The following is a 27,188-nucleotide window of genomic DNA, read 5'->3' as shown; positions in this document are numbered from 1 at the left end:
AAAGAGTAAGGTGCTATCTACTTTTACCTCTGCCTACCTTTGGGGTTCCACTGGACTCTGTGCACACTATACTTCATTTTGATATAGTATATACAGAGCCAGCTTCCTACAGATAGTCGTCCAGAGGCGTTTTGAGACCAGGGCTACGGTGCAAAGTGATGCGGTGCTCATTGCGGTGCTAACTCACGAGTGGTGCCCTCGAACCACAGTGTAAGCGGCGGCGGCGATATTGGCGTGGAGCGTCGGGGATACCCAGGCGGCGGCATAAAGCGAGGCGGTGCGAAGTGCGTTGACCACAGTTTGCAGTGCAAGCAGCGGCTCGGTGACAGCGTCAAAAGGCTCGGTGGCGGTAAGACCAGGGTTGCGGTGCGAAGTGCGGCAGTGCCTTCTGCAGTGCTTTTAGGACAATGAGCCGGCAGTGGCGTCGTTGATGGCGTTGGTTTCTTTTTCTTCTGTTACAGCACAAAACACACAGTTCCCAGTGCTGGTAACAGATGAAATTGAAGCCCGTGCTGTTCCTGAGACTTTGTGAACAGGGGGCAAGCTCTACCTCAAGCCCTTGGAGAAACTCAAACAAAGAAGTTGCAGAAAGTTCAGTCCAGTCCTTTCTCTGCCCAAGTCAGAAGCAGCTACTGCAGGCCAACACAGCGAAGCACACAGCAAAGTGGTAGTTCCTCTTTACAGCTTCTCCAGCTCTTCGTCTTGGCAGGTTTCTGAGTCCAAAAGAGTTCTAACGATCTGGGGTCTGGGCCCCAATATTTATACAGCCTTTTCCTTTGTTCTCTTGTGTCAGAGAGTGTCCGTGCTAGTTCAAACCAGTTCTGTCCTCTCTTGTCCAGCTTCCTGGCAGGAGATGGAGACAGCACTGTGTAAGGCAGACCAGGCCTATTCAGGTGCAAGGAAATCTCCTCCCACTACTCTAAATGCAGCACAGGACCATTAAGCTGAGCCATGGCTCATTCAGGAGAGGCAGGACACACCTCAACCCCCCCCCCACCCACCCCCAGTGGCTGTCTACAGTAAATGCAAATCCCCAGCTCGTGTCACTCCAAAGCCAAACAGTCAAATTCACAACCCAGCAGAGGCACACAGGATGATTAAGCAAGAAAATGCCTACATACTAAAAGTGGCATTTTCAACCACACAATATAAAAATCATCTTTACTAAAAGATGCATTTTTACATTCTGAGTTTAGGCATACTAAACTCACTTCTCCATCTTATCTCAATGGGAAGTTATACTTGTAAGATGGTACAAAGTATCCCTCATTCTATCCTATGGGACAGATGGGCTTTCAGCTCGAGCTTGGGACTCTGCTCTTTTCATCTACAACGCTATTGCCAGTGCTTGTCTGTGGGCGTGAGGGACTGCGAGGCCTTCCAGCGGAGTAATCACAATCACCTGAGGTCTCTTCCCGGACACTCCCCCTGTTCACCGGCTTACCTTAAAACGACTTGCGGCCCCCGCTTCGCGGGTGCCGCTCGAGCTTGGGACTCTGCTCTTTTCATCTACAACGCTATTGCCAGTGCTTGTTTGTGGGCGTGAGGGACTGCGAGGCCTTCCAGCGGAGTAATCACGATCACCTGAGGTCTCTTCCCGGACACTCCCCCTGTTTACCGGCTTACCTTAAAACGACTCGCGGCCCCCGCTTCGCGGGAGCCGCTCGAGCTTGGGACTCTGCTCTTTTCATCTACAACGCTATTGCCAGTGCTTGTTTGTGGGCGTGAGGGACATCGAGGCCTTCCAGCGGAGTAATCACGATCACCTGAGGTCTCTTCCCGGACACTCCCCCTGTTCACCGGCTTACCTTAAAACGACTCGCGGCCCCCGCTTCGCGGGAGCCGCTCGAGCTTGGGACTCTGCTCTTTTCATCTACAACGCTATTGCCAGTGCTTGTCTGTGGGCGTGAGGGACTGCGAGGCCTTCCAGCGGAGTAATCACGATCACCTGAGGCATCTTCCCGGACACTCCCCCTGTTCACCGGCTTACCTTAAAACGACTCGCGGCCCCCGCTTTGCGGGTGCCGCTCGAGCTTGGGACTCTGCTCTTTTCATCTACAACGCTATTGCCAGTGCTTGTTTGTGGGCATGAGGGACTGCGAGGCCTTCCAGCGGAGTAATCACGATCACCTGAGGTCTCTTCCCGGACACTCCCCCTGTTCACCGGCTTACCTTAAAACGACTCGCGGCCCCCGCTTCGCGGGAGCCGCTCGAGCTTGGGACTCTGCTCTTTTCATCTACAACGCTATTGCCAGTGCTTGTCTGTGGGCGTGAGGGACTGCGAGGCCTTCCAGCGGAGTAATCACGATCACCTGAGGTCTCTTCCCGGACACTCCCCCTGTTCACCGGCTTACCTTAAAACGACTCGCGGCCCCCGCTTCGCGGGAGCCGCTCGAGCTTGGGACTCTGCTCTTTTCATCTACAACGCTATTGCCAGTGCTTGTCTGTGGCCGTGAGGGACTGCGAGGCCTTCCAGCGGAGTAATCACGATCACCTGAGGTCTCTTCCCGGACACTCCCCCTTCTTTCAACAGGCATGCTATAAAGGTCAATTATCACTACGCCCCGCGGGACGCTCGCGGGACGCGCGCCGGGTGAAGCCCGGTCCAAGGGCGGGCCCGTTTAAGCCCGTTAAAGACCGATTAAGACCGGACCGGGCTATCTCCCTAACACTTGCTACCTGATAGTTTGAAAACCTTTGTTGCCCTTTGTTTGTTGTTGGAAATTTGTTGCTTTGCCACTTATTGCAACTATGGCAACTACAAGAGCAAGAGGTAGTAGGAACAAGACAGCAACGGAACTAAACAGTATTACTGGCACTCTGGACAACTTCATTGTTAGAGCGAATTCTGTGATTGATCAAGGGATTGCACTTATGGAACGTAGAGTCTCCCAGGAGTTGGCACGGGCAAAACGATCTTCGTTGGGTCATTTTGCTTTAGTCAAAACTCCAACTAAACTAATTAAAGATGTGGTCCCTACAGATACTCAGCCGGCCCGTCAGAGCCTTCCCAACATGGTTGACCTGTCAGTATCAGCTTCTGAATTTCTTTCGGTTTTAGAACCAGACAGGTCCCTGACATGCTCTCACGATCCCTTGTTAGTTGAATCAACTGATACCCAGCGGAGGGGGAGCAGGGAGGGAGCAATACCTAAATCTTTAAAACCTGTTAAGAAAAGAAAACCGAGAAACACTAAGAAATCTAAAAAGCATCAGAAATTGTCAAGACCCATAGAAAAGGAGACCCACGAGCCACTATTAAGTGTTCAAGAGGGGGGACAAAATCATAGACAGTCTTCGAATAGTAAACCCCGCTTAGACTCGCATAATGTTACGATGGATACAGATTGTATTACTGTTTCCCCTAGCTTAACTTCAACTAGCATGGCCATCGAGACAGATACTAAAATCTTTGATTATATGAGCAAACTGTTTAAACTGCACCTCTCTCCATTAGAGGCCAGATTAAAAGGCGTTGAAAAACAACTAATTGAATTGACCGCTTTTATCAAACCTCTGAGTAAGTCTGGAGTAAATAGCGATGGAGTAAGGCAGCAAATCATTAATAATAATTCAACGGGGGTCTTGCGATCAAACAAAAGCTCATCTTTAAAAGACCCTAATCTAACAATTGATCCTACCGCACCAGAGAATAATTCACTTAGTAATGCTAGCAAACCTACTCAAATTAGCAAGCAGAAGGCTACTACACCTAGAAATACTGTTCTGACACCTAAGACAAATCTTAACGGAAGAGTATTACCGCAGAAATTATCCATCGATTTGCCCCCGGAAGTAACTCCCTACCTGGTGATCCTGACTGGGGTGCCAGAACTGAGGGAGGATGTAGAGGAGTCTATAGGATCTTTGAAAAACAAGGTACAACATTGGCTCAACTCAAGACGGCCATTGCCTCCCAATAGGTCGAGCAAGATCCTTATGGTTCGTAGAGTATCTTGGGTAGGGCAAGGCAAAAAAACCATGAAAGGGGATTGTATTCTGGTAAATTTCGATGACCCAGATACCGTCGACTACATTTGTTCATGGCCCAACCAGCTAAACAACGAAGATATTGCAACTATGCGATTGTCTTTTTTCTACCCACCTAGTAACCTCTATGAACTAGACTTCGATCGAAGTAGGGGTGTGGCAGGCACTCAAGACAGAGTAGCAGACAGGTGGGTGCGGGGTTGGCAAACAACCAGAGAAATACGCCCAATGGATAATTGGAGAGGAATATGGACCGATAACCGGTTTAGCTGCTTGGAATCGGTCGATTGACGCCCCTTGTCCACCACTCTTGAGGGCGTCCTTAGTGGGATCTCTAGTGAGTTAACTAAAAGAGGAACCAACATATTAACTGAAACCCTAGGGATCATAACCGAGAGAATAGATCCTGAGACAGCAGTGAGACATATTCTTCCTCGACTTACAACAGAGGATGCATCTCGTGGAGAGCTTGCAGGACCAATACACATCGTCCCCGAAAACGTTACGCCCAGCCAACATTCGCGATCGCGTCAAGGAACGACTACAGGAGTTAATCCCCTAAAGTCAGATCCAATAGTTGGTATCGAGAATCCCCTTGTCTCGAAGCCGAAAAAAGTCCCCCAATGTAGCAAACTAGCCTTGTTATCATGGAACATTGCGGGCCTATCAAACAAAGTAATGGATCCTAGTTTTAGAGACTTTATCGACAAGTATGATATTATTTGCTTGCAAGAGTCCTGGGAAACTAAAGAGATCCATATTGAAGGGTATCGCACATTCGCTACCCCTGCTGTTCAGTCTAGGAGGGGCAGATCTTCGGGCGGTCTCTGTACGTACATTTCCAACGCCGTAACCACGACTATAAAACTCTTGACCAATGATGGTCATGTCTCTTACCAGATTCTTTCCCTCGTTTTTGGAGGTCAACGACAAATTATCCTGGTGAATTTATATAACAATATTCCCAAGGGAGATTACAAGCACGCTTTTGAGGATATAAACAACTTGATCCATCATGGAACAGACCGGGATCATAAAGATACGTGTATTATTTTCTCTGGCGATTTTAATTGTCATTTATGCCCACATAGCAGCATGGGTACCTGCGGTTTGTTAAATCCCTCGGGGGAATGTTGTACTCATTTTGAGCACTCAACGTTAGGCAACCTATTGAATGTTTTAATTCACGATTGGAATTTGGGCTATGCCAACGAGCTCTGCAACCCACAAATTAGTTTTCAACCCACTTTTAACGGGCATGGACTACCTTCTACAATAGACTTTACATTGATCACCACCAGCCATCGCCATAATATCCTCATGTTTAATACAGAGGATATTGCCATGAGTGATAATTTTCCCATCAGCATTATCTTTGATACTGGACTGAGGAATGGAAAACTACCAAATATAGTGGAAAATCTGTATGGTCATTCTATCCAAATGGCGAGAAAAAATGGATATGCAATTAAATGGAAAATGGTTGATCCCGTCAACTTCCTGCATAGCCTAATTACTGACCAGTACTTTAACATCATGACTTGCTTGGAAGATTCTCCAGATCCTAACACGGTCATTAAAGCCTTCCAGACGATAGCGATGCAAATATCTAACAACCTGACTGGAACGCCTAGAGAAGGGGGGGGTACAAAACCCGAGGGCTGGTTCAACTCTGAATGTAGTAAAGCCCATGCAAACCTGAAACAGTCTCTAAAAACCACGCCTAGAAATTACTCAGACATTAGAGCAGCCAGACTAGCTTACAAACTTACCTTACGAAAACGAAAACAAGAGATTAAGGAGAATGCCTGGACTGCCCTAGTAAAGGCGTCTTGTTTGAGAGACAATACTGCATTTTGGAAAGCAGTAAATGCTCCTTTTTTTGTGGATAGAAAAATTGACGTGATAGATTTGGCAATCGAACAATCTGCTTGGATAGATCACTACACTGAACTTTATAAGAAGGATGACCTGTTTAGTTTACTAACTCCAACACAAAGCACATCGAACAATAGCTTGTCCACTTCAACTATGGGTTTCCCTCTGGAGATTTCTTTTTCTGTGACGGAAATGGAGCTAGCTCTGTCGGAAAGTTCAAAAAACAAAGCCCCGGGCCCGGATGGGATTCCCATAGATCTATTTAAGGAAAATATCCCCTTTTGGGCCCCGCTCCTGACCAACTTATTAAACAGCTATAACAAAAAGGGTTTCCCTCTGACCTGGCAGGAAGCAATAATTGTCCCTATCTTTAAAAAGGGAGATCGTAATGATCCAAAATGTTATAGGCCCATCTCGCTGCTGGATTCGTTGATGAAAGTAGCCGGAAGACTTATCCTAAATAGATTACAATTATGGGCTAAAGACTGTGACATCCTTTCTAAATTTCAATTTGGCTTCAAGGAAGGACTAGGCACAGTCGAACAAGGTCTTAATCTAGCTATAATAACTGCAAAATATACTATAGCTAAGAAGGGCAACCTTTTTATGACCTTTGTCGACTTAACCTCAGCCTTTGACTGCTTAAGCCATGAGCTTTTGTGGGACACTTTAAACTCACTAGGTATTGATCTGAATATTTTGAATTTTATCAAAGAGTTATATCGTGGAGCAGGAGCAAAGGTCCGCTTTGGCAAAAAAGGTGAATGCACAAATAAATTCCCTATTATGAAAGGTGTACGCCAGGGTTGCATCCTGGCTCCCTTTCTTTTTAATTTATACATAAATGGAGTGGCGGAGTTCTTATTAAAGCAGAATGTAGATTACCCTCAAATAAATGGTGAGGCCATTCCTATTTTATTATACGCTGATGATGCGGTCATCATGGCCAGAACACAATTAGGCCTCCAAAAAGCGCTAACCACTTTCTTAATTTTTATGTCATCCAGGGGTCTAAAAATCAACACTGGAAAAACCTTTACCATGAGCTGTTCATCAGCGACCAAAGTTCCCTGTAATACTTTTTTAAATCAGTCAAAGATAGAATTAACACACACATTTTCTTATTTAGGGATTTTATTTAATTATAGGGGCTCTTGGATGAGAGCAGTTAATACTAGGAATTTAGCTTTTGCTCGCTCACTTGGAGCTCTGAAACAGTTTAAAACAAATTGGGAGGTAGACCCGTCCGTATTTTAATGGACATCTACAAAGCTAAATGTGTCTCAATTGCCACATACGGGGCCGGTATTTGGGGTATTGCAGACTGCCGGGAAATTCAAGTGAGGGAAAATATTTTCCTCCGGTATTTGCTAGCAGTCCCCAGGTCAACCTCCACGTATGTGTGCCACAATGAATTGGACATAACTTATATCTCTGATTTGATTAGAATTAGCCCTTTGTTATTATGGTATAAGATATGGACCTCATTAGCTACTACCTTAAATAGAGCAGTCTTATCTGATTGTATCAATCTTGAAAGAGCAAAAAATATCAAATGGTTAGCATATATAAAGGCTTTTCTAACAAACATGGGCCTACCACATTACTTTAACCATCCAACTTTAATATCCACGCTTTCAAGAAAGGAATTTAAAGACCGATGTCTCGCTTTCTTAGAAAATAGACGGTGGATTAAAGAAAGTACGAAAAAATCTGTTTCACAACATCAGTTACTCCTTCAGGGCTTCAGATTACAGTTTTATTTATCGCCTGACTATACCTGTTATGATAGAATGTTATTGGCTCGTTTGAGAACTGACTGTTATTATAGGCTAATCACATTTCCTGAAACAAATAATTGGTCGCCACATTTAATCAAATGTCCATGTGATGATATTTCCGAGCAATCATCCATCCATAGTCTTCTGTTCTGCAAATTTTATGCGTGGGGCAGGAAGAGACATTTGATTCCTTTATTGAAAACCTGGGGTCTAAGGCAGTGCAGACCAGCCTTTGTAAAACTGCTTATGCTCGAAGATGAAATGACAATTAAGGCTGTATCCAAATTTTTGAAATATGTAATTAGATGCAGATCTTCTATGTCCTAGCACCCTTCTTTTTTAAGCTCAAATAAGATCTTTTTTATTAAGATACAATTAATTGGATTTACTTGTATATTCTTTTTAAATATGCGATTGTTGTATTTACTGTGCTTTTATGGTTTTTAATGAAATCGAATAAAGCTATCTTTGACTTGACTTGACTATTGAAAAACGAATTACACGTATTTCACTATTGGGACATGTCACACACATTAGTACATGTCCCACCTTTCACTTACACTGCACCCTGCTCATAGGGGTACCCATGGCTCACCTGAGGGGTGTCTTACATGTAAGAAAAGGGAAGGTTAGGGCCTGGCAAGTAGGTGCACTTGCCAAGTCGACATAGCAGTAAAAACTGCATGCAAACACTGCAGTGGCAGGTCTGAGATACCTTTACAGAGCTACGTCTGTGGGTGGCACAATCAGTGCTGCAGGTCCACTAGTAGCATTTGATTTACATTCCCTGGCACTCTCAGTGCTCTTTTACTAGGGACGTACTAGTAAATCTAACATGCTAATCATGGAAACAGCAATCCATAGAGAATTTACAATAGGAGCACTTGCACTTTAACACTGAACAGCTGTGAGAAAGTGCGCAGAGACACTAAACCAGCAAAAAACAGTCGAATCCAGGAGGTCAGAAAGCAAAAAGAGGGGGAAACACATCAAAAATGCCAGGTCTAACAGGGCCCTTAATCCTTTCGAGAGTAGAAATGACTTGGAAAACCACTAAAATTAGTGTGGTAGAAGTGATTTCTCGAAAGGAAAATAATGTTTCACTCAATGAAGAAAAAAGATTAAAACAATAGTGCAATTGCCTACATGTGAAGGGCATTTCATGAAAAAAGCCCTTTGCATAGTTATAAGTGGGAATTCACTAATGTTTCCTAAATTGAATTAGCTATGTGTGATGGCTGCCAGCGGATGGTTGGGCACAGAGCATGGCTGGAGCCCAAGCCTAGCAACAGTGGCGTAACAAAGGCCCCTGCATCCCCTGAAATGCGGGGGAACTCTAGCTCCAGGGGGGGGGGGGGCCAGCACAGAACTCTGAGCGCTCTGGAGTAGGTCCAGAGGGGGGCCTTCCATGTACTTTGCAGGGGGGCCCCCTCAAGTTTTGTTACGCCACTACCTCACAGCCTACCCCCTGCTGCACATGGTTAAAAGCTGTACGCAGCTAAGAATTACCACTCGTGGAGGGCTGGGATCAAGTAACTACTGGATCCAAAAAAAGCACAAACTCACTGAACAAAAACACAGGTTAAAGTGAAGTTAAGTTTAGCATTGGTTATAACGTCTCAAAATCTGACCATATGTTTGTAAAAACTTGAATAAATCAACTAGAAAACCACAGCTAAAGGACAGTTATTAAAAACTACACCCGAAGAACCACTGAAATTCGCAACTTATGGTTAGGAACATTTCATTTAGTCAGTAAGTTATTGTTTGCATGGCTGTTATGTGAGTTATGGATTGTGCTCTTAACCATAATTTGGGAATTTCCTTGGTTTTTCAGTTTTAATTAGTAACCATAACTTTAATCCTGTTTTTTTAGGTGAATATATTTGTATATATGCACACAGACACAAATATATATATAAAATATGTGTGTGTCTTTTTTTTACATCTTTACTGAAACTCTGATAACCATTTCGTACTGTACCCCGATTCAACCACGAAAGCACCATAGCACCATCTTTAAGGGAACCCTTGACTGCTAGCCCACATCTGCCCTGAGTGACGAGGGTGCTAGGGAGACCAGCTATACATCACAGACATCCAGTATCCTGGGTAGAGAACACCAGCACTCTCACCTTCATTATATTTGTATATTTCATGCTACTGCTAGAAACAAGAAAAAAGACCAGCACTATATGTGTACATAAAAAAATATCCCAAAGAACAGGATTTTCAAATGAAAGCAAAGTGTAATTTCAACCCAGACTGCAGCAAACTTCTACATGTAGGCTAGCATACCTAGAAGCCTTAACAAACTGATAACAGTTAGAAGCCAGTTGCAATAATACAAAAGACTATCTGTGTGTTGTTATTCTCTGAGTGCCATGCAACCATAAAATTGGAAACCTCTATTACAACGCAGGAATTACATCGTAGTGTCTTTACAACACTGTCAGTACCACAATTGTGTCGTTACCACGAGATCCATTACAACGCAAATCATTACAACAACTTGCCTTAGGGAATGTGGTGTTAGACTGGTGGTGGATTTTAAGTCCAACCCCTTCCCTTCTGATACACTGACTGCAGTTGGAATAGTAATTTAAACTATTACAAAGTTGTTAAGCTGTGTGTGGTTTTGGCAAGCATGGTAACAGATGCTATTCCCATAAAATAGTTCCTTGGGGTGCATTGTGGGCCTTATACCATTATCTTCAACAGTGTTGAAGGAAATGGAGCCAGAATAGAGATAGTATTCGTGCTAATGGATAGTATGAACCTCAATTTAATGCGGGCACAAAAAACATCCTGGTACATAAAAAAACATTTGAGTCAGCCGTTTCTGCACCTTATCAATAAATTAAGAGTAAGATGGACACACTATTGTTGTGTCCATTTTGCACATTATAAAGCTGGCAAACGTTTCTTCTGAATTCTTAGTTTCCAAAAGAAATCACAACTCGTGGACACCACAATCATAACCTCTAAATGTCTGGCAGCCAGGACTACAGACCTGGCATATCCAAGTTACAAGTGCAGAACTAAAACCATAGCCCAGAGTGCGAGAAATGTTGTGGCTTACCAAAATAGAAGACTTTGTAGAGAATGTGGCGACCTCCAGCATAATGTGTCAACCCAACCCAACAGGAGCCAAGGGAAGATTAAACAAGGTATGGAACACATGTGGGGGCAAGGGGTTGAAAGGGCATGGCAAATGGTGATTGCAAATATTTCTCAACAGTGAATGAGCAAAATGTGATGCAGATTACAGATGTACATTCCAGATAACTGGATGAGGTCAAAACCAGAAACAATAGTTACACGCAAGAGTAACAACAAGCAGATTGTTGGCCATCTGACTAGAAGGCATTTCAAACATACCTTAAACAAGGAAAGGTAAAAGAATCAACACAATCTGGATGCCGGTGAGTAGGAAGATAGAATGCTTCATATAGACAATGAACAAGTCCCTAGTTCTATACATGAGGACAGAGAAAAATGTGAACTGGCAATCTCTCATTTCATGAGAACATAAATATCGGAATACCTCCACATCCATCTTCCCGTCCCATTCCTTATCTATGAGCAGCTCGCCTACTCCACAGAACATATTACCTAGCTAAGGTCAAAATACTTCCCCTAATATGGCGCTGCCTAGCCAGCATGCATAAAGGGGGAAACACATCACCATGACAGCCTGAGAATACCAAAGACACAAAAAAAAAAGGAAAAACCAAAAACAATCACCATAACCAGAAACCAGGGAGAGAGGGACGGGCCCCGGAATGGAACGGGAAGACCAGGATTCGGAGTAGTGGTGTATCTAGACCTACTGCCACAAAGGGCGGCCCCTAAGTTTGCTGTGCGGTGCAGTTAAGAGTGGGGGTGGCGTCCGACGGATGACTTGTTATGGGGGTGGGGTTTGGCAGCCGACGGACGACTTGTTGTCGGGAGGGTATTGATAGTGAAGAGATCCGACTTGCTCTCCTCTGCTACCCTCAAAAACAGTGCTGCCCGCCCTCAGCTACACTACCACCACTGACTCCGAGTAATGAAGATTACCGGTGAGTAACCACGAATCACTACCCTTTGGGCCCATTTGGATGAATTCAGCACCCATTGTAGACAGAAGGGAAGTGAGCGAATATATGAGCACCTGCAGGAGACCAACACACAAACGAAATCAGAGATAAAAACTCTATTAAATGATAAATGAGGAGTGGATAGTGTGTCAGAAAACATCTTTCGTCTTTTAATGATCATCTTTGATTGAAAGCAGGAACAGTAGTTCTTAACCTTTGTGCTTCTTTCCACCAACACTGAATCAGTACCGGAAGCCAGGGACCCCGACCAAAGCAATTTCACCATTTGAACCTCAAATCTGCACAAAACTATAGATGCAAGTAAACCTCAAACAAATATACAAATTATGAAGTCTTTTATTTAAACAAACAAAGTATACAAAAATCAAAATTTTTATTTTAATAGATAAGTCTAAGGTTTTTTTTTATTTAATGAAACTAACTTAATATTTAGCGACTAATTTCAAATTCTTTACGTTTACAGAGCGGTTTAAAATGTTTTGCTTTTATATGTATATGTATTTTGTTAATCTGCTAATATAAATTTTTCCTCTAAACAGTAGTTGACCCCTTCATAGGCAGTTCAGAGCCAGGTTAAAAACCGCTGCGCTATAAGGTATAGTTAGGAACAAGTCCCAATCACATCAAGTAGAAGGTATGCAAATGTTGATGTTCTATTTAAAATAATTAATTGTGTCTAGGCATAGGATTGGGACTATCTGAGCTTTTATAAGACTGAGTCCAAGACAATCAAGTCACATGAGACAGAATTCCAAGTTAAACCTTATAGTTTTATCCAAAATATATATCATTACAAAAGGGAAAATGTAGTTAGCTGATCAGTAGCAATGAATGTCGTTATAGTATATTAAAATCAAATAATGTGAGATGGTCGACATAAGGAAACCCTCAAGGTAAACAAGCAGCAAGAACTATGAATAATTCAGCAAGAGGACCAACATAGAGTCTGCCTCCAAAGGAAAACCAGAAAAGACCTAAGTATAAATCAAATGTATTTATTTATTTATTAAGGAGTTTTATATAGCGCTAGCCTGACCTGAGAGTATCGGAGCGCTTCACAACAGTTTTTGAGCAAGAGTCATACAATAAGCAGTACAAATGACACACTAGCGTAGAATCTGCACAGTAGGTAAAGAAAGGACTGGCACAAACATAATTTTTTATGGGGTTTTAGACAGAAAAGCCACAGACTTTCATTGGTGACATGTGACACAGTAGGGTTGAACTAGCAATGTATTGTTCTAGGAAGTCAATGAATATTCTAATACATAAGATACATTCAGTAAGAAACATCTAGAAACACATACTTCTACTGCAATTAATGAATGAAGGGTGCTTAGGAAATCAAGGAAATTACATGATGTTGATTTAATATAGAAACACAATATACAGTTCAAGTATTGAATGGTCCCTATGAAAGGCTCAAGCAAAAGACCTTGAATGTTACAAAGACAAACATCTTGAACGTGGCTTTCTCAAGATGAACAGAAATTAATACAATATATTACTATAGAGACAATCACATCATCAATGACTCATTCTTCATATTTAAAGATTTGCTGGCTCTAAGTACATTTCACACTCACTGATATTCAGGTGTCAATTTGCTGTTGTATAATGAGATTATGATGCTAAATGACCTTTCGTCAATTCATTACAATGTACCCAGTTTTTACGGATCCAAAAATAATGTTTTTGTCATCATAGCCGCACATTTGCAGAGACAATAGTTGGTTGTGCCTCCACCATTGTTTCACCTAGCAATGGCTTCATGGCATCGTGCCAACAAAGAGAAGTACAGCTCGACAGTATTGTTCTGGACCTTTTACTTTGCAGCGTCATGTGTGGCACCTCAAATAGAAAGCCTCTATACTAGGCAACATGTGGCCATCCATGCAGTTCTGACTAACCATGGGGATCATGGGGCAAAGTCTGAAAGGATGTCTTCTTCACATACTGCGTGCATACACAACATCCCCACCTGATTACCACCAGCCCTCCTGCCGACACTTATACACCCTCATCAGGCCAGGTGGGCCAGACCCTCCCAAGACAGCCCGTGGCCCACCCAAAGCCCATTCACAAGCAGGAAACGTTTTGTATTTTTTCTTGATGAAACAATCATATGTTCCTGCGGCCTAGCTTTCAAAGCCTAATTGTGTAACTTTAATGTACAACCCCAATGCCTTGGGCTATTTTAAGTGACAGGGGGCAGGGATGAGGTCACAGGAGATTGCTATTACTGTGAATGTGTAAACGGAAGGGTTCTTGAGACACCTCACACAGCTTTGAGACTTATCCAGTCACACTGTGAAGGATATTGGCATTGAAAGAAAAGTAAGAGGAAATACCCATACAATCAGTATATACATCATAATATTGTTTAGTTGTATTTTTTTTGTGCAGTGATGCTATTCCTTCCTTATGTCTGGGATCACTGGAATTATGCGGCTGGGGAAAACCAAATTAAGCGGCAGGATTGACTAGATTATATGGCAAGAAAAGAAAAATTACGCAGTGTAATGCAGCACGTTTTGTCATATTATTACTTTATTATTTTTACACTTTAACACTGTCTTGGTAAAGGTTACACTTCGTTAGTACCAGTTTAACACTAAAATGCAGCAATAGGCAACTGAAAGGTGACCATTCAGCCTTTGCGGAGGGTCTCCACTGTGAAACAACAAACACGTCACTGCGTTTTTAGTAACTTTTAACCATTTGAGGACAAAAACATTTTTTCTCTTAAAATCTGCATATTATTCAGCAGATGATAGGTTATGTGAGAAATGAGGCAAATCAATAATTATGCGGAATACTCTGTAGCCTCAGAATCACATATTTCCAGTGGCCCCACTTATGGCATTATATTAAGCAAAATAATTCTGACAATGGCAAAGTTTTGACTCTTAAGTGAAAAGACTTGTCAAGTTTCACTAACACAACACAGATACAGAAAGGAAAGGAGCCGTGCAAGTTCCTATTATCAAAGGGAAAGCACTGGCAACATGTGGTGCTGCTGTTCTGCCTACTCATTCTCCGGAGGCACTCACAGAAAGCGGAGCTCTCTAATATAAAAAGAAGCAACTTAAAGAACCTACACCCCACTTTGGATCACCAGTGACTGTGCATTTATCCTCGCTCAACAAACTCGGTCATTTTGTCAAATAAATTGACAGACATGGATTATCGCCAGGGCCACAGTACTTATGCATTGTACGCATAGTTATGGATTTGATACATAATCCATCAGCTGCAGCATAATTTGAAGATTTTAATAAAAATCATCACAAAAGGGTCAAATATTACCAGAAATGCAGTGATGTGTTGCTGCCCTTCACATAGGTTTACTCCCCACTAATGAGGTGAAATCTTTTTCCACACTATGTTAACTTGTGCAAAAAATGACAAAATAATGAAGTAATACTACCTTGCATTACACTGTAAAATTTAGTCAATTCCGCTTCATAACTTGGTCCTCCCCTGTTGCATAATTCAAGAGGCCCTGAATATAGTGCTGCTGCTTTTTGGGTCCTAAACTGATAAGTTAGAGAAGGATGAAGTGGAAGAAGTGAAGATGAAGCAGAGAGATGGAAGGGTAAAAGAGGTACTAAGGAAGAGGCTGAGGCAAGAGGGAGGATTGTGAGAACAAAAGGAGAATAGAGATGGGGAGAGAAGGAGGGCAAGTTGGAAAGACAGAGATGAGTGAGCAAGAGTAAGAAGAGGTTGAGAAGCAGAGAAAACAGTGAGGAAGAGAAGGCGATGGGTGAGGTTGAGAGAGAAGAGTGAGGTGGAGAGAGACGAGTGAGGTGTAGAGAGAAGAGTGAAGTGGAAATAGGGTTGTATGTCAATTTCATAGAAAAACTATTTCATGGAATACCATTACTGAGAAACCCTTTCATTTAAACTGTTTAATGGAAATTTTCAAAATGAATGGCATTTAACTTTTCATAGAAACCAAATGCATAGAATTTGTTTGGGGTCAAACTTGGCTTTTGAATGCTTATTTATTATATGTAAATGCAAAGGTTGCAGTTTCTAATTTCAGAAACATTTTTGTCAGAGATATGTATTTCAATGCTTTACTTCAGGGGATATTATTTCATATTTATGTTGTCTACATTATCAGACAATTAAAAGACAGAAATAGCTCAGCACACAACTCAAATTCATGTATTATAGACAGAAATGTTTGTCAAAGTCAATAAACAAACAAGTATGTGATATATCCCCAAAGATTCACGGTAAACTTCAGTATCTGGATGATGAATTTTTCTTTATTTTGTTGTTCAAATTATTCCGATTTTAAGGTACAACATACAATTCATAGCCGACGCGGCGCGTTTCGTCCCTACGGGACTTCTTCAAGGCTACAAAGATACATATACAGGACATACATTATTATATACAATTAAAAATACATAAAAAGAAGAGACACAATTATCACTTAAAGATCTAAAGTACTTTCTCAATACATTTGTATGTACAGTCAAAACCGAGAATCTATGCGGACTAAGGGATATATTCAAGAACAGAAAAGAAATATAAAAAATACAATTTAAGGAGGATCTAACAGAGATTCCCTGATCGTTTTTAACATTTATGGACAAATTGTATTTATGTCCAGTTTTTTCTAACTATTGTATATATGTATTTCAGTTTTGTTCAAGTTATTCAGTCAGTGTTACAAACAATTTATATACACTAGTTCTACAGGCAAAGTGTGCCACAATCAACATTAATCAATAGTATCCAGCATGCGAAAGAGTCAATAATTGCCTAAGATTGCACATACCTCACAAATAATGCTTATAAAATCCAGCGCAAGTTAAAGTTTTCCCTTTTTCTTTCTGTAATTGTATGTTCAAAGGTCTAAAGTCTATAATGAGGAGCAAAGATTTATGTCAATTTGTTATTCTAATAAAGATCGATCCATTCAAAGTGTACAGAATGATCTTATCTCGTCTGAAAAAACGAAATTTATGTTGTACATAAACAGTTGATGTGTGGTTGTGCTCATGCCAGAGCAAAAAGCAACACTCATATTCTTACTTTATTATTAAATCATTTAGACAAGTTAACTAGTAAGTTTGATAGACATGTAATTTAATCAGTTGGAACCATTGTATCAGAGCGTTGGCTTAAACAAATAGAGTGCATGAAACATACCTCCATATTGACAAAAGCCTCTATATTTGTGTGATGTAGAGGTAGAAGATTCAAGGTACGATAGCCTTGATCCTACAAGAAAACAAGGAGTTCAAGCAAATTATAATTTTTGAAGTTATTATTATTTTTAGTTTTTAATTTCACTTCTCTATATGGTAATAGAGACAAAGTTGTTCTAAAAGATATAACATGTAAAGTTATCAGCATAAAAGCGATTGATTAAGGCCTACAATACGAAAGGCCATATTCAAGTTAAACATGGCGGTATGGACATCTATTAGGCTGGAAAATGATCACCAGACCATAGAAATTCCTGTTATACAGTGCATGCTATTCCAATAGAACTTCAGATATGTGCCCCAATTTGCATCGTTCATGTTTGAAGTTAACTAAATATACAAGAACTATCAAACGATGTGCTTCAATTTAAAAACTTATTGGAAGTGGTTTTCGAATTCAGTTAAGCTTGTGCTTAATAAAGATCAGAATTGTGTTCATCACGGAATGCAAGTTTGTGTACTATCCTACTATGCACACAGAAATGTACATAAAGTTAGCACAGCGCTATTAGTGGAAAAGCGCTGAAAAAGATAATACGCTCATCACGGGGCTCAACATACACGATGCATATCATTCTAGTAAGAGCAAAATTGTAAGCTTGAGTGAACACCCTACTATTGGTGGGGACACTCCGTTTCCAACCTAAGGTCAAAGATATAACTAATCGGACAACAATGGTCTTTATAAGATTCCAAATTGCTCATAGGACTCCTAAGTGGGAGAGTAAGCAAAACCGCGCTCGTACGTAAACATCAGCGCCATATTTGCAAGTTAACTAGGCACCATCTAGTAGCTCTCTAATTGAAAGAAACAGCAGTACCATAATTTCGGAATTAAAGAAGGTCCCTAAGTGAATGTAAAAAGTAAAAAGTAAAAAAGTAAAAGTCTAATGTTCACGATTTTAAAAACTCACGTGAAATATGGTCAAACGCCACAGGGTCCGCGCTCAGCGTGTGCGAAAAAGTAGAGAAAGACCGATTGGCGCTATACCTCTATATATATGAGGAATTTAACTATCTACACCTGTGTGGTGTGAGGCAAAATTGGGTGCCCAAACGGAAACCATGTAATGTTGTAGAACACCTACACAAACTTGTCCGCCATCTTAGAATGGTATGACGATCCTAGCGAGAGATATGTTATAATATTAAAAGATATCTTAAATACAATGATATATATTTAAGACAACGAAAAGGAGAGTAGTTTAGACTTATATTCCGCAAATGACAAGAACTCGATATGAAACTTAAGCATTAGCCAATTCAACATTTATTGAACGCGGTAACAAAAAAAGTATCCGCCATTTTGCAATGGTTATGTGCAAACGAAAGAGCGAAAAAAGGAAGAGAAAAGCAGTATCAAGCCTAAATTATGAATTAAAAGTGAGGTCTGAACATACGGCAATTAACTTATATTCCGCAAATAACACGAACTCGATATGAAACTTAAGCATTAGCCAATTTCAACATTTATTGAACGCGGTAACGAAAAAAGTATCCGCCATTTTGCAATGGTTATGTGCAAACGAAAAAGCGAAAAAAGGAAGAGAAAAGCAGTATCAAGCCTAAATTGTAAATTAAAAGTGAGGTCTGAACGTACGGCAATTAACATATTACAGGCAAAATAGGTGTTGATGAAGTGTAGCGCATGTATGTATAACTAGTGACATTTGCTAAACGCGACAAATGTAATATCTACCTTTTTACAAAGGTTTCAAGTAAACCAACATAACCGCCATATTAGAGTGGTTATTTGGGACGGAAGAAGGTGTCAGAACTACATTGTTTATTAGATAGAATTGCAATCGATTGTTCAGGTAATAAGGTCAAGTTATTAGCAGATGGCCGTCAGAGGTGAACTATGATGTTATTACGTCCCCTGAAAAAAATTTATCATCATTTGTGAACGGTGGAATATATCTGCTCATGCAGGCCATGGTCAAAGACTGATATTCATAGTTCCTGTTTGATCACCTGACCTGTGTCATCACGGGTCATAGGTTTTTGTAAACACCCAAGTGAGAATGAAAAAATGTATTATTTGTTAATGTATATTGTATTGATGGCTTAATCCATAATAATGACAAATGGCGAAAGAATGGAATCCCAAGAAATTAGTCAATGCCAGTTATCATCTGAGACTAAAATACCTCAGGAAAAAAGGGAAAGCCAGGGTATACACTAAACGGTCGATGTAACTATGAGATTTAATACTTGATGTTTAAATTATTTTTAAGGGCATATGTCAGAACGACAAAGGCTACTACAAAAAATGGTGAAATTAATTGTTAGTGTTAAGACCAAACATTACAGTACGTAAACGACAAATCCAACGTGCCTCGGTTTGTCTTAAGTGGGCAGTCCTATCACCACCCCTTTCATTTTTGGTGACATGGTCTATAGCATGAAAAGTGATCTTAGTATTTTCCGGATGGGTTTCATGTATATGAACGGAGACAGGATATTTATCATCTCGATTTTTTTATAGCCCTGACATGTTCCTGTATTCGTGTCTTTAAACTGCGAATACTGCTTCCAACATAAGCTTTTCCACACGCACATTTAAGAAGATAAACCGTGTGTGTGGTATTGCAGTTGATAAAGGACTTAATTTCAAATTTCTTCAAGTTGTAATATTGAAAACTAAAAGTCTTATTAGTTCCCAAATTGCAAATGTTACAATTACCACAAATGAAAAAACCACAGGGTTTTTCAGGTAACCAAGTTTGTTGACAAATTTTCAATGGTTTTACATAGCTGGGACAGATGACATTCTTTATGGTTCTTCCTCTTTTGTAGATTACTTTTGGTTTAGTGGAAACTATATTGACAGATGAAGTATTCGATGTGAGTAAGTGCCAATTTTTTCTGAGTATATTGAATATTTGTCCACTGAATGAATTATATTCAGTTATAAATGCCAAATCCACATGATCAGCATGAGCCTTCTTGCTTTTGGCCTTAGAGAGAATGGATTTTCTGTCTTTTTTAACAATCTTATACTCAGCCCTTTGTAGGCAATCCTTATCGTAACCTCTTTGTACAAAATTTTTCTTAATCTTTTGTACTTGTGTCAAGAATATGTGATCCTCGCTGCAATTGCGGCGAGCTCTAACCATTTCCCCAAAGGGGATTGCTGAAATGGTTGCTTTCGGATGACAGCTCCTAGCGTGGAGGACGCTGTTACAGGCAGTCGACTTTCTAAAGGTATCGCTATGTATTGTGTTGTCTTTAACATACAGTCTTAGATCCAAAAAGTCTATCTCCTGTTTGGAGCTCTTGATTGTTAATTTTACGTTAAACCCATTGTTGTTCAGATAATGGTGATATTCTGTGAGCTCTTCCTCACTTCCTTTCCATATAAGGAAGATATCGTCAATATATCTACAGAAGAAGAGGATGTTATCTATCCATTTGCCTGCCCCCGAGCCCCAGGCATGCTCCACCTCATACAATCCCATAAAAAGATTAGCATAAGATGGTGCAAACCTGGAGCACATGGCGGTCCCCTGCTTTTGGAGAAACCAATCCCCACCATGCATGAATGCATTGTGTGTCAGAATCAGTTCAGACATCTGTAGTAACATATGCGTGTGGTGCAGATGTTTTGCATTCCGTTTGTGCAAATAGAATTTCAATGCTCTTAAGCCACATGACATCTGTATGCATGTGTAGAGACCTTCCACATCCATAGTTACGAACGTGAAGGTATCCTTTTCCCATTTGAAATCTTCCAATTTGCAGATTAGATCTTTGCTATCTCTTAAGTAAGATGGTAAATTTAGTACTATTGGCTGAAGGAAATGGTCAACATACTCAGCAATTCTCTCAGTGGGTCCTCCGTTGCCAGATATTATAGGCCGGCCAGGTGGAAAGGAACCACCTTTGTGTATCTTCGGTAGGATGTAGATACAGGGGTGCCTGGAATTATTTGCTGTGAGATATCTATATTCCAAATCGGTAATAAGGCATGACTCCTGCCAATCCGTTAAGTGCGCATTGATGGTCTTTTCAATGGCTGTGGTGGGATTGCTCTTAAGTTGTTCATAACAGTTACCCTGTCCTAGGTGGCGATTAATTTCAGCCAAATAGTATAAGGACAATGTTGCCGCCCTTATCCGCCTCGCGGACTACTACATTGTTATCATCTCTGATTGCGTATAACAATTCTTTATCCTCATTGGTTAGATTAGGGGGGCATGCATATATTTTGTTCTTGACATAACTGTCCTCAAGTTTGTGTAATTCTTCAGTTACTTTTCTTGAAAATTCATCTATGCTGAGGTCTGTTACAGTTGTCGGAGTGAATTTGGATTTTTGGCGTAAGCCACTGTCTATAGACGTGTCTTCACGTATATTAAGATCTAATGCAAAATCCATTAAGTCAGTTGAGTCATTTACATCGTCTAACGTAGTGAGAAGATGTAATACATTCACATCAGAAATGCTAAAATTCGAGTCAAGAACAGTGTCAGGAACAGAATGATAGGCAAAGGGATGTTCTGCTAAATATTTCTTTAATTTAAGTTTACAGACAAATCTGAATAAGTCCAGATGAACATTTTCAAAAGAAGGTCTCTCAGTTATGCAAAAGTTAAGACCCATGCTTAACACAGATTTCTCATGGTCATTTAGAGCTCTAGATGATAAATTCACAATGCTCAAAGTGTTCAATACATCATTATTGTCGCTGCCCATTTCATGGTTCACAATCTTTGTTATTTCTTGCCCTGTTGTGTTTCTACTCGTGCCTTTGTTCCTGCCCTTGTGTTTCTGGCCACCCCTCCTTGTTCTTCGATAGGATTTTTATTTTTGTTTCCCAGACGGTACCGCTGTACCTCTCGTAAAAAAACGGAAGGAGCATTTGGAATAGTAGATATACTAGTGCCTTCCCCAGAATCGCTATCAATTGAGGAGATGGAGGTATTACTAGAGGAGGTGTTCGTATCTTTCACATTACTCTGCATATCAGTGGTCTGTTTAGGCATCATATCATCATATTTACGTGCAAATGTGAATATACAACCTTTGTCGTAATCTCCCTGATCACGTAATATCTTTTGTTGTTTTTTCTCTTTAAGATATATTTGATATTTCGCTAGTTCTTTTTTTAAAAATCTCTTGATTCTTTATAGTGACATCTCCCATATTCATATCACTAATTTCTTTTTCTAATCTGGATATATCTTCCCTGATTTTTTTAACTTTACGTTCGGAATTCCTAATGAGAATATCCATCATTTAAATATGATGATATGATGCCTAAACAGCCAACTGATATACAGAGTAATGTGAAAGATACAAACACCTCCTCTAGTAATACCTCCATCTCCTCAATTGATAGCGATCCTGGGGAAGACACTAGTATATCTAGTATTCCAAATGCTCCTTCCGTTTTTTTACGAGAGGTACAGCGGTACCGTCTGGGAAACAAAAGTAAAAATCCTATCGAAGAACAAGCAGGGGTGGCCAGAAACACAAGGGCAGGAACAAAGGCACGAGTAGAAACACAACAGGGCAAGAAATAACAAAGATTGTGAACCATGAAATGGGCAGCGACAATAATGATGTATTGAACACTTTGAGCATTTTGAATTTATCATCTAGAGCTCTAAATGACCATGAGAAATCTGTGTTAAGCATGGGTCTTAACTTTTGCATAACTGAGAGACCTTCTTTTGAAAATGTTCATCTGGACTTATTCAGATTTGTCCGTAAACTTAAATTAAAGAAATATTTTGCAGAACATCCCTTTGCCGATCATTCTGTTCCTGACACTGTTCTTGACTCGAATTTTAGCATTTCTGATGTGAATGTATTACATCTTCTCACTACGTTAGACGATGTAAATGACTCAACTGACTTTATGGATTTTGCATTAGATCTTAATATACGAGAAGACACGTCTATAGACAGTGGCTTACGCCAAAAATCCAAATTCACTCCGACAACTGTAACAGACCTCAGCATAGATGAATTTTCAAGAAAAGAAACTGAAGAATTACACAAACTTGAGGACAGTTATGTCAAGAACAAAAAATATGCATGCCCCCCTAATCTAACCAATGAGGATAAAGAATTTTTATACTCAATCAGAGATAACAATGTAGTAGTCCGCGAGGCGGATAAGGGCGGCAACATTGTCCTTATGGATAGGGTTGACTATTTAGCTGAAATTAATCGCCAACTAGGACAGGGTAACTGTTATGAACAACTTAAGAGCAATCCCACCACAGCCATTGAAAAGACCATCAATGCGCACTTAACGGATTGGCAGGAGTCATGCCTTATTACCGAACTGGAATATAGATATCTCACAGCAAATAATTCCAGGCACCCCTGTATCTACATCCTACCGAAGATACACAAAGGTTGTTCCTTTCCACCTGGCCGGCCTATAATATCTGGCAACGGAGGACCCACTGAGAGAATTGCTGAGTATGTTGACCATTTCCTTCAGCCAATAGTACTAAATTTACCATCTTACTTAAGAGATAGCAAAGATCTAATCTGCAAATTGGAAGATTTCAAATGGGAAAAGGATACCTTCACGTTCGTAACTATGGATGTGGAAGGTCTCTACACATGCATACAGATGTCATGTGGCTTAAGAGCATTGAAATTCTATTTGCACAAACGGAATGCAAAACATCTGTACCACACGCATATGTTACTACAGATGTCCGAACTGATTCTGACACACAATGCATTCATGCATGGTGGGGATTGGTTTCTCCAAAAGCAGGGGACCGCCATGGGCTCCAGGTTTGCTCCATCTTATGCTAATCTTTTTATGGGACTGTATGAGGTGGAGCATGCCTGGGGCTCGGGGGCAGGCAAATGGATAGATAACCTCCTCTTCTTCTGTAGATATATTGACGATATCTTCCTTATATGGAAAGGAAGTGAGGAAGAGCTCACAGAATATCACCATTATCTGAACAACAATGGGTTTAACGTAAAATTAACAATCAAGAGCTCCAAACAGGAGATAGACTTTTTGGATCTAAGACTGTATGTTAAAGACAACACAATACATAGCGATACCTTTAGAAAGTCGACTGCCTGTAACAGCGTCCTCCACGCTAGGAGCTGTCATCCGAAAGCAACCATTTTAGCAATCCCCTTTGGGGAAATGGTTAGAGCTCGCCGCAATTGCAGCGAGGATCACACATTCTTGACACAAGTACAAAAGATTAAGAAAAATTTTGTACAAAGAGGTTACGATAAGGATTGCCTACAAAGGGCTGAGGATAAGATTGCTAACAAAGACAGAAAATCCATTCTCTCTAAGGCCAAAAGCAAGAAGGCTCATGCTGATCATGTGGATTTGGCATTTATAACTGAATATAATTCATTCAGTGGACAAATATTCAATATACTCAGAAAAAATTGGCACTTACTCACATCGAATACTTCATCTGTCAATATAGTTTCCACTAAACCAAAAGTAATCTACAAAAGAGGAAGAACCATAAAGAATGTCATCTGTCCCAGCTATGTAAAACCATTGAAAATTTGTCAACAAACTTGGTTACCTGAAAAACCCTGTGGTTTTTTCATTTGTGGTAATTGTAACATTTGCAATTTGGGAACTAATAAGACTTTTAGTTTTCAATATTACAACTCGAAGAAATTTGAAATTAAGTCCTTTATCAACTGCAATACCACACACACGGTTTATCTTCTTAAATGTGCGTGTGGAAAAGCTTATGTTGGAAGCAGTATTCGCAGTTTAAAGACACGAATACAGGAACATGTCAGGGCTATAAAAAATCGAGATGATAAATATCCTGTCTCCGTTCATATACATGAAACCCATCCGGAAAATACTAAGATCACTTTTCATGCTATAGACCATGTCACCAAAAATGAAAGGGGTGGTGATAGGACTGCCCACTTAAGACAAACCGAGGCACGTTGGATTTGTCGTTTATGTACTGTAATGTTTGGTCTTAACACTAACAATGAATTTCACCATTTTTTGTAGTAGCCTTTGTCGTTCTGACATATGCCCTTAAAAATAATTTAAACATCAAGTAGGATTATTACATCTCATAGTTACATCGACCGTTTAGTGTATACCCTGGCTTTCCCTTTTTTCCTGAGGTATTTTAGTCTCAGATGATAACTGGCATTGACTAATTTCTTGGGATTCCATTCTTTCGCCATTTGTCATTATTATGGATTAAGCCATCAATACAATATACATTAAAAATAATAAATTTTTTCATTCTCACTTGGGTGTTTACAAAAACCTATGACCCGTGATGACACAGGTCAGGTGATCAAACAGGAACTATGAATATCAGTCTTTGACCATGGCCTGCATGAGCAGATATATTCCACCGTTCACAAATGATGATACATTTTTTTCAGGGGACGTAATAACATCATAGTTCACCTCTGACGGCCATCTGCTAATAACTCGACCTTATTACCTGAACAATCGGTTGCAATTCTATCCAATAAACAATGTAGTTCTGACACCTTCTTCCGTCTTAAATAACCACTCTAATATGGCGGTTATGTTGGTTTACTTGAAACCTTTGTAAAAAGGTAGATATTTCATTTGTCGCGTTTAGCAAATGTCTCTAGTTATACATACATGCGCTACACTTCATCAACACCTATTTTGCCTGTAATATGTTAATTGCCGTACGTTCAGACCTCACTTTTAATTTACAATTTAGGCTTGATACTGCTTTTCTCTTCCTTTTTTCGCTCTTTCGTTTGCACATAACCATTGCAAAATGGCGGATACTTTTTTTGTTACCGCGTTCAATAAATGTTGAATTGGCTAATGCTTAAGTTTCATATCAAGTTTGTGTTATTTGCGGAATATAAGTCTAAACTACTCTCCTTTTCGTTGTCTTAAATATATATAATTGTATTTAAGATATCCTTTAATATTATAACATATCTCTCGCTAGGATCGTCATACCATTCTAAGATGGCGGACAAGTTTGTGTAGGTGTTCTACAACATTACATGGTTTCCGTTTGGGCACCCAATTTTGCCTCACACCACACAGGTGTAGATAGTTAAATTCCTCATATATATAGAGGTATAGCGCCAATCGGTCTTTCTCTACTTTTTCGCACACGCTGAGTGTGGACCCTGTGGCGTTTGACCATATTTCACGTAAGTTTTTAAAATCGTGAACATTAGACTTTTACTTTTTTACTTTTTACTTTTTACATTCACTTAGGGACCTTCTTTAATACCGAAATTATGGTACTGCTGTTTCTTTCAATTAGAGAGCTACTAGATGGTGCCTAGTTAACTTGCAAATATGGCGCTGATGTTTACGTACGAGCGCGGTTTTGCTTACTCTCCCACTTAGGAGTCCTATGAGCAATTTGGAATCTTATAAAGACCATTGTTGTCCGATTAGTTATATCTTTGACCTTAGGTTGGATACGGAGTGTCCCCACCAATAGTAGGGTGTTCACTCAAGCTTACAATTTTGCTCTTACTAGAATGATATGCATCGTGTATGTTGAGCCCCGTGATGAGCGTATTATCTATTTCAGCACGTTTCCACTAATAGCGCTGTGCTAACTTTATGTACATTTCTGTGCGCATAGTAGGATAGTACACAAACTTGCATTCCGTGATGAACACAATTCTGATCTTTATTAAGCACAAGCTTAACTGAATTCGAAAACCACTTCCAATAAGTTTTGAAATTGAAGCACATCGTTTGATAGTTCTTGTATATTTAGTTAACTTCAAACATGAACGATGCAAATTGGGGCACATATCTGAAGTTCTATTGGAATAGCATGCACTGTATAACAGGAATTTCTATGGTCTGGTGATCATTTTCCAGCCTAATAGATGTCCATACCGCCATGTTTAACTTGAATATGGCCTTTCGTATTAGGCCTTAATCAATCGCTTTTATGCTGATAACTTTACATGTTATATCTTTTAGAACAACTTTGTCTCTATTACCATATAGAGAAGTGAAATTAAAAACTAAAATAATAATAACTTCAAAAATTATAATTTGCTTGAACTCCTTGTTTTCTTGTAGGATCAAGGCTATCGTACCTTGAATCTTCTACCTCTACATCACACAAATATAGAGGCTTTTGTCAATATGGAGGTATGTGTCATGCCCCGCGGTCCGCGTCGCCTGATGCATGGGTATTTAAGGGATTTCGAGACAAGGAAACGCGCTTAGCGTTCTTGTCTCGAGA

Source organism: Triturus cristatus, chromosome 2_2 (genome assembly GCF_964204655.1).
Source record: "Triturus cristatus chromosome 2_2, aTriCri1.1, whole genome shotgun sequence".
NCBI classification, from domain to species: Eukaryota; Metazoa; Chordata; class Amphibia; order Caudata; family Salamandridae; genus Triturus; species Triturus cristatus.
The sequence above is the reverse complement of the archived record's forward strand: the minus strand, read 5'-3'. Positions refer to the sequence as shown.